Genomic DNA, 13,722 nt, shown 5'->3' on the forward strand with positions numbered 1-13,722 from the left:
CTCCCATGCCTGCACAGCAGAGACCCAAAAACCAACTGGCCAGTGGGAGGCGCATGTGCATGCGCGTTGAAGCTGAGCTGGGGTGATGGCTCATGTGCCTGCAGAGGGCTCTGCATGCCACCTGTGGCACATGTGCCATAGTTTCGCCATCATGGTATAGGATCTTCTGCTTGAGCAGGAGGCTGGACTAGAAGACCTCCAAGGTCCTTCTGTCTCTGTTCTGATTATTTGAATTACTGTATACAATTCCACCTCTGAATCCTCACAGAATAGGGAAATAATATGCAATATAGTAGGCACAATGACTTAAAAAAAACTATTATACAAGTTCGGAAATCTATAGAAAAGTAACAAAAGGAAACTAGCTAGAAAAGAAATAGAAAAACAAAACTTAAAACCTATGAAGCCAAAAGCTTCACAAACCAAACTACTTATTAATGGTATGTTGATGCAGTGTCAAAACCACTTTCAAAAATCCATCCTTGAAATGCTGTTACTGGCCTATGAAACTGGTGTTGCTACAATTAAAGCCTTTTCTTCAGTGAAGGTCTGATGTGATGAAATTTGTGCTGGAAAAAGTGTTGGGACACTTTATATTTTAAACGTTATAAATGTGAACTCCTTTTACAAATAGTGTTGCAGCGGGATTTTAATAATATCACTGACCTACCTAATCAGTGCCAATTTTTACATTAGCAAGTTTTCCTTTTGGTCTCCCATCTCAGTACCATTTTGATGCCTTACCTCTAGAACTCACTTTTGGTTAAATGTAGCCAAGTACACCAACTAAAATTACTATGACAACCACTGCCATTTTTATTTTCTAGAATGCAGTTAAGACCCGATATACTGTAATTCTGTAGTGCTCAGGTTTTAAAAGTTTGTTTTTAACTGGAAGTAACAATTTGTTCTAAGGTCTCTGAAACACAGTTAACCATTTGACCAACCATAGTAGGTGCAACAGCCAAGCTGTCGGCCATGGGACATAATCTGATTTATAAAGATTTATCCTACATATTTGTGTTACATTTGTTTTACTTCAGATGAGTTTATTTTGTTGTGCCAGAAACAAAATATTGGGTTGGTTCTTGCTTCAGAAAAGGAAATAATGACCAACTACAGTACATGATCCTTCTAGACCACCATTTGTAAGTGACCTTTTCTCATGATGTAAGTCTCTTACAAGCAAAAATACTGATCTGCCTCCTCAGGGAAAGTTCCTTCTATTTCACAATATCATGTTTTCTCTGAGGTTGGTAAGAGGATAGCACTTCTAATGACCTCCTACCTTGGGCAGAAGGAAATGATCCCTACATTATTATCTGCAAACACCCCTATTTTCCCTGCTATTAAGTCAGGAAGATGAAAAGGAAGGGCCCTTATATTTTATTCAAGATTTGAGAGCTTTTAACTGTTGGGTAATTTCATTCTCTGGTTGCAAAGCCTAATGCGTCAGCTTCTATCCCCGCTGATGCTACTCATTTCACTGTTACAGAGCCCATTCTCTATTCTGATGGCTCTTGCTCTCTGAAATAAAATTGGAAAACTGTGCCAGGTATTCCCTTTGTCTTTTCATTCTGTTGAAATCTTTTGTATTCCAGAGGTACACTCCATTCAAGTTAGGCTCACTAGGTTCTGTAATTTACCCACTGGGCAAATGTTACTATTTTTGGTGACTCAATATGCTCATGGGCTTTGCTGTTCATTTGCTATTATTTAGAAAAAAAGTTGCTAATTTTGGCTGAAACGTCCACCTTCTTTTATTCATGTTTTATCGTTTATCACCTTCCAAGGTTGCGTATATAAATCAACCTGATTTCTCTTGTTATTGGTGGAGAGAAATATGCTGGAATGGCAGCTTGTATAGCTGCATTAAGAAGCCCATCATTACCATAATTTTGGATGCAATTCAGCAGACCGAAGACCTAGATCAAATCTTGCCTTCTTTTCATGATTTAAAGCTATAACAGGAAGAGGTCCAACCAAGTGAGTATTACTTACAGAGATAAGTGAGGTGCAACAGGGACCTCAGGACTGGAAGCATTGAGTTGGGCAACCAGTTGCTTCAAGACATAGACTATATTTTTCATCAGCTTATGAATGCAAATGTATTTATTTTTATTTCATTTTTTTATTTTTCTAAATATTGATAATAAATTATTATTTTTTATAAATAACTCAAGGGAGGTGAACATAACTAACACTCCTCCTTTTACTCTATTTCCCCAACAACCTTGTGAGATGGACTCAGCTGAGAGGGAGTCACTAGCCCAAATTCACGCAAGTCAGCTTTTATGCCTAAGGCAGAACTAGAATTCACAATTTCCTGGTTTCCAGCAAGGTACCTTAATCACTATACCAAATTGCCTCTTGCTAATGGAGTGGGTGGGTTACAATTTGTAATACCTGTCTGGTATGCAGCTTTTGTTCATCAGGAAGTTAAAATCACGTTTTCCCTATTCTATTAGTCAACTACACAATGTGGATCTGGAGGAATCAACTACACAATGTGGATCTGGGGGAATCAGCCAAATCATAGCAAGGTTTACAACAGGAGTGTCCATCCTTTTGGTTTGCCTGGGCCACACTGAGTGAACAGGAATTGTCTTGAGCCACATATAACATATGTAGTGTTGTTAATGTATATAAATCACATATTAAAAGCTTATGATCCTGTGAAGCCACATAACTAGCTGCCCAGGGTCACATGCAGCCTGTGGGCCATGGATTGGACACACCTGGTGTAAGAATTCAAAACCTTACAAATGAATTGTGCTGAGCTCCCTAAGTCAAATGGGTTTTGTTACTTGCTAGATATTTTGTGTACCTTTTTAGGATGGATGGAGGCTTACTTCTGACATTGGAACAATGCCATTACTGTAATGAAATAATGTTGACACACTTTATTCCAAGTTACAGGTGAAGAAGTCTCTCTTCACTACAGCAATACAGTAAACTATCTGTACATCAACAGGGATTAAACTTCAATTTCACATGCCTTGCTTTATTCAGCATACATGGAACAATGGAACCAGATTATTAAAAACCACTTGGTTGTGGCAGTGGCCGATACAGGTCTCTCCCAGCCAAAAGCCCTTCTTTGTTCTTATAGCAATTTGAATGGCTTCCAATTGCAAGCATGGTCGTTCTCTATTTGAGATTATTATTGACTAGCAAATACCTGGATCTCTAAACAGATTGATGACATCCTGGGATCTAATCTTTGGATGAAGAACTAGCACAATTACAGTATTAATTAATTGTAACCGTAATCAAACATGAAAAGGGCTTATAACCCATGCCTCTTCCAAATCGGATTCCAGTGTTAAACTTGCCAATAAATAATGAATTTATGCTTCAATGTAACTGTTTCTTAACCTCCGATTTAAAATACTCCTAGGACAAAAAAAAAGTATTCTTCATTTGCCTGTATGAATGACCGTCATCTCATTTTACATTGTTTGACAATACTATCAGTTACTTTTAAAGAGGAACTAGTTCCCATATTTTTGATTGATTTTATTCTGATTGAGTATTCTCCAAAGGTAGGAAAATAAGATGATTTTTAAAAACCACAGTTGAAGGGAGAAAATGATATTTAGGACTGCCATTTTAAAGTACCCAGTTTGCAAAAATGTGAATAGGAACAGATTGCATAGCAGGGCAGATTTATACAATTCTAATCAAAATACTTTCAAATCTGGAAGGTGTCAAAAGTGCCAATTTTAAAATATTTTAACTCTCCGAAGCCAAATGTAGATTATGGCACTACCCAGAAATTACTACTGTACTTCAAATAGCAGATCACAAAATAAGCAGTTAGCATACAAATTAGAAATTACTTTACCCAATGAAAAGACATTCATTGACTTTAAGATGGTTTCCATTTATTTGCTTGCAACAGGCAGTTGCAATCAACATTTTGATAATGGTTTTGCATTCATACAAAATGATAAACCAAAGCCAACAGTATATTTTAGTGTACTATGTGAATTCAGCTACTTGAATTTGTAATTATGGATTTAGGGCATAATATATTAGCAATATAAATAATAAAAAATAGGGACACGGTGGCTCAGTGGCTAAGATGCTGAGCTTGTCAATCAGAAAGATTGGCAGTTTGAATCCCTAGCGTCGTGTAATGGAGTGAGCTCCCGTTACTTGTCCCAGCTTCTGCCAACCTAGCAGTTCGAAAACATGTAAAAATGCAAGTAGAAAAATGGTGGGAAGGTAACAGTCATGCCGGCCACATGACCACGGAGATGTCTTCAGACAGTGCTGGCTCTTCGGCTTTGAAAAGGAGATGAGCACCACCCCCTGGAGTCGGGAACGACTAACACATATATGTGAGGTGAACCTTTATATTAGCAACAAGTGATTTATTCAATAAATTTAATTGACTTAGGAAGTGTGGTCCTTGTCTGCAGTTGTCAGTTACAAAGAACCTATTATGTAATCACTCATAAATCACGAAAACAGAGGACTAATGCATTTCCAATGTGTTTGGAAGCCATAGGATAATCTTTTAACTGCAATAGATCACAAGTTTTGTTTAAAAAAAAAACAATGTTTCCTTACTAAGCCATAACTCCATGTTGCTCCTTTATTGGCTAGGGTTATAATGCAGCATTTAAGAACAACCTCAATACATCTTTAAAACTGTTTAAAAATGTATGTTTCAGAAAATGCAATACTTGCCACTAGTAACAGCAAGCAGAGTTTAATCTCCCCCACCTCCACTCCCCCATATATGGATTTCAGAAATATAATTTCTTTAACACTGCAATTGAATTTCCAAGACAAATAGCTGCTTCAGAAAGAAAAGAGTAACTTTCTCCAGAATGCAAATGAAAAACACTTCTATTCTGATTCCTCCAATAATTACCAGCCAACTTAAGGCCTGCTATTTGCCTTTAAAAAAAATATGTATGTTTTATGCACGGTATAAATTACATTCAAATTATTTTTATGTAGTGACTGGAAGGTTGTTCTTAAGTGATAGAACAGAACACGGTGGAGTACAAGCGATATTTGAATATTTATCTTATTGAAAAAGAGTATTTGTTCTGTTTGGAATCTAATAGGAACACGTGTAACAAAAGATCACATTTGATTTTTCCCCCCACATACCAACTCATATCTTAAGATACTTGCAACAACAACAACAATATAAATTGCCATATTTCAGACATGCTGCTAGAGAAAGTAATCTTGCCCCCATTTTTATGTCACTTTATCATAATTTACAGGCTTTCAGTTTAGACATTAATGTGCAAGTCTATACTAAGATACTTATATTCCATTTAGTTCAGTAGAATGTAGTCACTGATATAGGATTTCAGATTAAATCCTCTTTTTTAAGAGTGCATAAGCAGCCCAGCAATAAAGATCATTAGCCTACCTGAAAAAATAAGGCATCCTTTATTGCCTTCCGTAGCCTATATTCGTTTTCTGTAGTTTCTCTAGCAAAGCTAATGATAACAAATGCTTTCAGTGAAGAGCATGTTTGTGTCATGCCAAAATGCCTAAGATTTCCATCAGTAACCTTTGTTCTGGTGCCAAAGTCATAGTACCATCTTACCATGCCACCAGTCCAGAAAGAAAACCCCTGAGCTCAGATGTAAAAAACAAAACAGAATGGAAATGAAATGGAGGAGAGGAAAAGGAAGCAAATCCTGACATTTTCCTAAGTATAAGTGCTCAAATAACTGGTCCACATACAACCCATGGTATGTTTGTTCACAATTTATCAAATAAGTATCTATTTAGATAGCACACTCTTCAAAACCATAGATCATGGTTTATAAGCCACAAGAGCTGATTTTGCATGTTAAATCAAACCATATCTGTATTATGACTGCAATATACGAATCAAACACCATTTTTCCTCTTCTTGGAGTAGACCTGGTAATATTCCAGGATAAATTTTCATTGAAGAGAGATACAAAATTATTTAATAGTCTACTCTATCCTGATGGAATTCAGGAAGCTTTTCCTAGAAATCACATTCAAGGCTAGAGAGAAAGACAAAAAGAAGGATTTGTTAGTCAGATTAATGGTCCTTGGTTACGTCCCTGGGATCACGGTCTGGTGGCCCAAGTCTATGGTTTAATTCAACATAACTCTTCCCATTTTTTAATGCTCTTTGGTGACTAATAATCCCAGCATGTAGTATTGTTGCCAGCTACATCCCTTCTCGACATGCACGTAAAAAGGCATGTACTATAATGGTTGTGATGTTGAATAAGTACCCTGGTATTCAGGGTCCACGTCTCTCATGACCACAGAGTACCCTTGGGTGGCTTTGAGCCACTCAATTTTACCTTGACAGAATTGTTAGAGGGATAAAATGATGAGACACTCGGACTTCCAATAAAAGCTGAAGAAAGGTGACAGTTCAGTAATTTCCATCTCCAAAAGAGTTTGCTATGGTTGGGAATCTGTAACTGCTTGGAGATTAAAAAATAAATCAGGCAAGATTAAAGAATGACAGTATGATTACGACATGTTCAGTACAAGTCAGTGACTAAATGTCACTTGCTCTGAATGCCCAAACTCTCAGATTTGGTTTCTGGCACTTCCAAGCAGGTTTCAGAAAAAGCTTTTGTCTGAAAAACCTCAAAGTTGCTGCCGTTCAGTAAATACCGGTAGGCAGATGGACCAAAGATCTGAGATGCTTTCCTTTGCTTAACATTGTTAGCCAAAGCCTATTGCAGAACACTTTTCTCAGGCAAATGAGTTTGGGGTTGTGGTGATTGTTGTTGTTGTTTGCAAGATTGACAACCGAGATGCACAGGTTTTTCTATGATGGGATGCAACTGCTGCAAAAAATTAAGTATACCATGCTGTAAAATATCCTACAGATGGTTAGATTTTTTTTAAAGTTATAGTCCTTTAAAATTGAAAGAATAGCCTGAAATATGAAAGCAGGGGGGCAAATGAGCTAAATGCAAAGCAGGTTACTTCATTCTTCCAATTTCAGAGGGAGAGAAATTCAGGCACCCCCCCAGAATGGAAAAATGAATTGCTTTTCTCTTTGATTCTGGGGGGGGGGGGCTAAAGCTGGGGGCAGGAAAGGCTCAGGGGGGCGGATGGAGCTTTACAAAAAAATCCTGTGTGGGATGAAAATGCTTCACAATCCTGTCCCTCTATCCCACATGACCCAGTTGTTTAATGTCAAATATTTTCTTAATAACGTGATTGTTAAGTCCCTTCCCACACGCTGCCCACCACTGCTCTGCTCATGGCTTGATGCACCTGTGGTCCTTAGCACACTGGGCCAATTCACCCACAGTGCAGGGGGCACCCCAGAGAGACCGTGCAGATGCAAAATATTGGGAATAGCCTGTGATCTGTCAGATTGGTAGGATACAATAATACAATAGTAGAGTTGGAAGGGACCTTGGAGGTCTTCTAGTCCAACCCCCTGCCTAGGCAGGAAACCCTATACCGTTTCAGACAAATAGCTATCCAACATCTTCTTAAAGACTTCCAGTATTGGGGCATTCACAACTTCTGGAGGCAAGCTGTTCCACTGATTAATTGTTCTAACTGTCAGGAAGTTTCTCCTCAGTTCTAAGTTGCTTCTCACCCATTGCTTCTTGTTCTACCCTCAGGTGCCTTGGAGAATAGTTTGACTCTATCTTCTTTGTGGCAACCCCTGAGATATTGGAACACAGCTATCATGTCTCCCCTAGTCCTTCTTTCTCTTAAGCTAGACATACCCAGTTCCTGCAACCGTTCTTCATATGTTTTAGTCTCCAGTCCCCTAATCATCTTTGTTGCTCTTCTCTGCACTCTTTCTAGAGTCTCCACATCTTTTTTACATTGTGGCGACCAGAACTGAATGCAGTATTCCAAGTGTGGCCTTACCAAGGCATTATAAAGTGGTATTAACACTTTACGTGATCTTGATTCTATCCTTCTGTTAATGCAGCCTAGAAGATACACATCTCTCTCCTGCTTCGTTTCAAACGACTTGGTCACTAAATATGAAAGAAAACGTCTGGATGAGCAACTAGCAACATCTACTAGCTAGTGTAGTTTTAATAGGATTTTCGGATAGCTATTACAATTGCTGAAAAGTTAGCCAGTTTTTGCTACAGAAAACAAATACTGTAAGCATCTTCAGGTACTACCTGAACAGTGAGTCAATGAAACTGGGAGAGCATTTTTTTTTTTAAATTATGTGAGCCATCAAGTGGTTGTTGATGACTCTTACCGGCCACAAAGGTTTCTCTATGACAATCTGCTCCTAACCTGTTATCTCAGGTCTTTCAATCGGGCACCCATTTCTGCTGTAACTCAGCCCATCTTCCTTACTGTTGATGGTCCCCTTCTGTTTCTTTCCACTTTTGCCAGGATTAAAACCTTCTCCAGAGAGGTCTTTGTGTAAAATTGATTTGAACCTGCTCATTTATGTCTCAAATTTAAGAATTCTAGGCTGTCTCCTTTTCCACCAAGAACAGTTATTGACCGTCTGTATATGTTTTGCTAGATTTTAATAGACTTCAGAATTAATGGACTTCACAGAAGAAGAAATGAGATTGTAATTTAAGTGCCTTAATTATGGGGGATTATATTTTATAGCATTTGATATCCTATTCTCAGAAACATATGCAGGCAGTCTTCAACATATAACCACATTGGGGCTGACATTTTTGTTGTTACATGAAACATTTGTTAAGTGAGTTTTGCCCCATTTTACAGCTTTTCTTGCCACAGTTGTTAAATGAATCACTGGAGTTGATAAGTTAGTAACCCAGTTGTTAAATGAACCATTGACTTTGCTTGTGGGGTCGTAAAAGGTTATCACCTTGGGACACAGCAACTGTCATAAATATGAACCCTTTGTTAAGCATGTAAATTTTGATCACATGATCATGAGGATGTTGCAATGCTTGTAACTGTGAAACATGGCCATAAGTTACACTTTTCATTGCCCTTTTAACTTGGAATAGTCACTAAACAAATTGTCGTTAAGTCAAGGACTACCTGTGTTCCATATTCCCTATCACTCCTTTCCGTACTTGCCTACTAATTCCTTAACTATAAAACTAAGGCCACTTATAAAATGCAAAAAGAAAGGGGGAGTAAATTATCTATTCAATGACATGTCTTGGTAACAGCTAATTAATCTGTATTATGTCATCTATTATGTCATCACCTACAAAACAAATAAGCAAGTACCCCCCAAATGCCCAACGGCCAACTTGGACTCTTTATCTACCAAGCACTGCCCCTCTATACAACTGAGAAAAGAATTCCAGAATCCATCAGAGTGCTGTTGTAAATGAATAGGTGAGCAACACCAAACATGACCACTCACAGCCTCTGGCCCCGTTCTTAAAAAATCCAATCCTTAACGATGAAACTTCACAGAGAAGATAGACTTTCTCATCATGGAGTCTTCGAGATGTTTTTGACTATGACTGCAGTCATTCCTAGCCAATTATGGCTAGGCCACACCTTTGGGATATTGTACGTTTCAGAGTTGTACAGATAGGCCTTGACTTAACAACAGTTCATTTAGTAGTGGTTCAAAATTACAACTGCACTGAAAAAGCGACTTAACAACCATCTTCCACACTTACTACCATTGTACCATATCCTCATGGTGATGTGATCAAAATTTGGATGCTTGGCAACTGACTCATATATGACGGTTGCAGTGTCCCAGGGTCATGTGATCCCCTTTGGTGACCTTCTGACAAGCAAAGTCAATGGGGAAGCCAGATTCTCTTAGCAGCATTGTTACTAACGTAACAACTGCAGCGATTCACTTAATGCACATCCTGCCGGTGGCACAAAAGGTTATAAAATGGGGCAAAAATCATTTAACAACTATTTCACTTAGCAATAAAAATGTTGGGCTCAGCTGTAGTCCTAAATTGAGGACTACCCGTAATAAAATACATCTGGAAGACACCAGGTTGGGAAAGGTGAAGAGTCCATTTTTCAGCCGCACCCCACTGAAAAATCCTAAACTGGGGGAGCACAAGGCTATCAAAGCTCAGGCAAAAAGGATAGGATAGGGGAATAGGATAGGATGATAGGGGAATAGGATAGGATAGCAATAAGAATGGGAACAATGAATAGAATAGAATAGGAATCTGGAAGGGACCTTGGAGGTCTTCTAGTCCAGCCCCCTTTTGAAGCTTAAGCTTTAAACGCATTTCAGCTTCTTGGCTGTAATTCTTCCCCGAGCAAGGGCTATTTCTCGAGGGCGGACGGGGACGGAAAGTAGAGTGGGAGGAAGGAGGGAAAAATCCATTCTATTTTGTGCCCGATAATTGTCATACTCTTCTCCCTCCCCTCCCCTTTTTTCCTTATTAGCGCCTGAAGGGACAGCAAGAGGCCGGGCGTGGGCGCGCGCGCCTTCCAAGCCAGGCCCGCGAGCAGAGCGCGTCGCGCGCCACTGGCCGCGTGGGCGGCAGGATGTGCGTCAGTTCCGCGCGGGGGAGGCCAACACGTGGAGGCAAGACCGACCACAGGAGTGGGGGTGGCGGATCTGGAGGGTGGGGTGTGGGTTGATAAGCCAGCTCCTTTTTTTTTTTTTTTTGCTTCTAGGTTGGCTCTCCTGATTTGTTTTATTTTATTTTATTTATTTTTTATTTATTTATTTAGAAAGGTAGATTCGCTCGCCTTTAAAACGAAGGGACGTTAGTTGCCCCCTGGAGTCGAGACGGTGATCTTTGCAATGTTTCTGCAGTACCACCACATCCCCGGCGCTTCTCCGAAGGAAGACTTTGGACTCGGGTCACGCCTCCTTCCCCCGCCCTCCCTATTTTCAAATCTTGTCTCAGAAAACTGAAAGAAGAACCCTGGTCGGCTGGATGAGAAAAACTATACTGTACAGTAGTAGTGATTTTATCTTGGGGAATAGCCATATTCTATAAAAAATCACTTGCTTGGTGTGTTAACATACTGGCTCTCAGATGAATCGATGTATAAGCCTCCCTCTTAACCAACATTGAAGAAAGAGCACTGCTGGAAATGGGATTACACTACTGCCAATGCTCCTTTGTTATGTGTCCACTTACAAAGTAAAATGCTGTGGAAGAGGTAAATAAAGTAATCAGGTTGCCAAGCTGGGTTTTTACCCCAGGGTGATCTCTCATGCTCCAATCACTAGTGTGTAATGTATGCATCAATTTTTGTATATGTATGATACATGGTATTATAATTCTATTTGATTTAGGCTGAAATCCCAGCTTTTGTGGTTTATAAATCACAATTTATGGTTTAGCATATTGTACAAACCCATCGGTTTAATAAGCTATGATTAAACAACCCACGGTTTGTATGACATGTATACTCATTCACTCCAATCTCATGCATGTTTACTCACTCTTGCTTTCAGTGCCACTTGATTTTTTAAAATCAAACTAGACAACTCTGTTTTGATCCGTCATTGTTTCCTTATCTAAACAAAAACAAAAAATGATTATGGGTGGGCAAAAAATCAGTGGTAGTGGGAGAAACGTCCAACTTTTTGTCAATTTCTCTATTGAGATTCTTTATGGGAAGTTGGCGGGGGAGTATTATAATTTATTCTTCCTTCACTCCCTCTTCTTTCTTCTTTCTTTCCCCTAACTTGCCTCCTTCCTCTCTTCCCTCCTTTTCTTCCTGTTCCTTCCTCCCTTTCTCCCTCCTTCCTGTCACATTGAGTATAAACTTGATGCTGGCTTCCCCATTGATTTAATAAAACAATAGATGCCATGTGGGTCAGGGAGGTGCATGTTCCTTGCTGAGGGTCAGAAAGGGTGTATGAGGGGTTGCAGGAGTCAGCAAGGGTGCTTGGTACAGCACAGATTGGGAAGAGTGCATGAGTGGCTAGTTCTGTTGAATTTATGCTTCCTGTTGGCTTTCCCACCGACTTATGGTAAGCTGTCAGGGAGCATTGGGAAAAAACAATCACATGACTCTAGGTCAGTGATGGCTAACCTTTTCTGGAGTGAGTGCCCAAAGCACCCAACGCAATGTGTGCGTAGCCCCCTACCTGCATGCACAGGCCCACCCACATGCGCCTCGATGACCAGCTGGCTCGTGTGGTGGAGCTGAACTGAGCCAACGGTGACTGCGGCATTGCAGCAGCACCAAAGCATGAAGCCATGAATTGCCAAATTTCAACTCTGTGAGAGTCACAGATTCCAGATTTTGGATGCATTTTAAAAATTAGCCCATTTGAAGTATATTGATTCAAAAAATGTTGCCCTGTGATGCACCGTTTCGCCAATTGAAGGTTACAAAGAAGCACAAAAATTTCAGTAGTATACAGATTTTTAATTCCAGCCATGCGCATAAAGGGCTGTAAAGGTGGGGCTGAAATCTTGCCCTTCAACCAACATTTCCCCTTTATAGCTGTTTCCTACTATGTCCCTGTTGCATATTGAGTTTTGATGACAAGATGGGATTTAAGCACAATTTAAGGGACTCCAGGCTCAAAAGACCTGGGCCTGAGGTTGGCCGTGGAGGGCTTCGGGGCTTGGCATTTCCCCCTCCCCACACACACACCTTTGAGAAAATGCAGTCACAAGCCCTGTGAGAGGCCACAGTGGAATTCTATGCTAATACTCAGGCATCTCTGAATAGAAATCTTTTCTCAGCAGCTAAAGTTGGTCAGAGGTCCCCACCTCTGCGGAGCAGGCTCTCTGCTCACATCTTCCTTTGCATGCAGAGAATGGCTCTGTTGCTGACGTGCAAAGAGACCTGCAACAGATTGGACAATGCTATCAGAAGGAGCATTCGTGCGTGGGTGGGGGGAGGCACAGTGTGTGGGTGGCAGAGAAAGATGTTTCCTGTATCACAAAGGGGATCCAAAAATAAACGCATAAACTAATCCCAGCAACAAAGGAATGTAGAAATTTAGGATTGTAAGGAACTGAGGGTTTGTCAGCATTAGATGGATATGCAATGAAAAACCACGATTGGGTTTTTGAGAGTATGGAGTGAGAAGGGATGTGCACATTTTTGTTAATTTATAAAAGCATTTCTATGCTGGTTTTCAAGATATATCTGAGATGAACCAATATATATGCTTTCTGTTTCAGACAACTGACAAGCTCTAAAACATTAAAAAAAAATCCAGTTGGACAGGCACCAAACCAGAGTGTCTCAAAAAGTTTTAGTGGGTAAAGAAATTTGGCATTATTGGTATTGAAGTTGGGAAACAGTGCAATTGGAATTGCACAACTAGAAAATGAAGTGACAAGAAGGGCAACTTACTCAAACCATCTGCTTAAAATAGCTAAGGACACCTCCATTCCAACTTTCATCCAAAGTCATAGTGCACAGTATCCCAAAACACTTCAATAATTCTGGAAAACGATGTATAAAATCCCACAACCATTCCACCTCCTTGTCTATAGCAATACAGTAATATCAAAGGACTTGGATTTATGTGCTGATATAATCATTAATTCTAAAACTAGGGCCAATCCCTACGTCATCAAATTCCAATCACATGTCAATGTTGCCATTTAAAGTTAAAAGAATGAAATAGATGATAGGGAAGATCCATCTGTTCTGAGACCTTGAACAGCTGCCAGATGGCTAAATTTGGTGTAGTGGTTAAGGCACCCAGCTAGAAACAGGAAGATGATGTAGGATACCAGTTGGGGATCTTGGTCAGTTGCTCTCAGTCCTTAAGCAGACACTGACAAAGTATTTGCAAGAAATCTTGCAAGGAAAACTGCAGGGACTTGTCCAGGCAATCTGCAG

This window comes from Natrix helvetica (genome assembly GCF_964273705.1).
Source record: "Natrix helvetica genome assembly, chromosome: 1".
NCBI classification, from domain to species: domain Eukaryota; kingdom Metazoa; phylum Chordata; class Lepidosauria; order Squamata; family Natricidae; genus Natrix; species Natrix helvetica.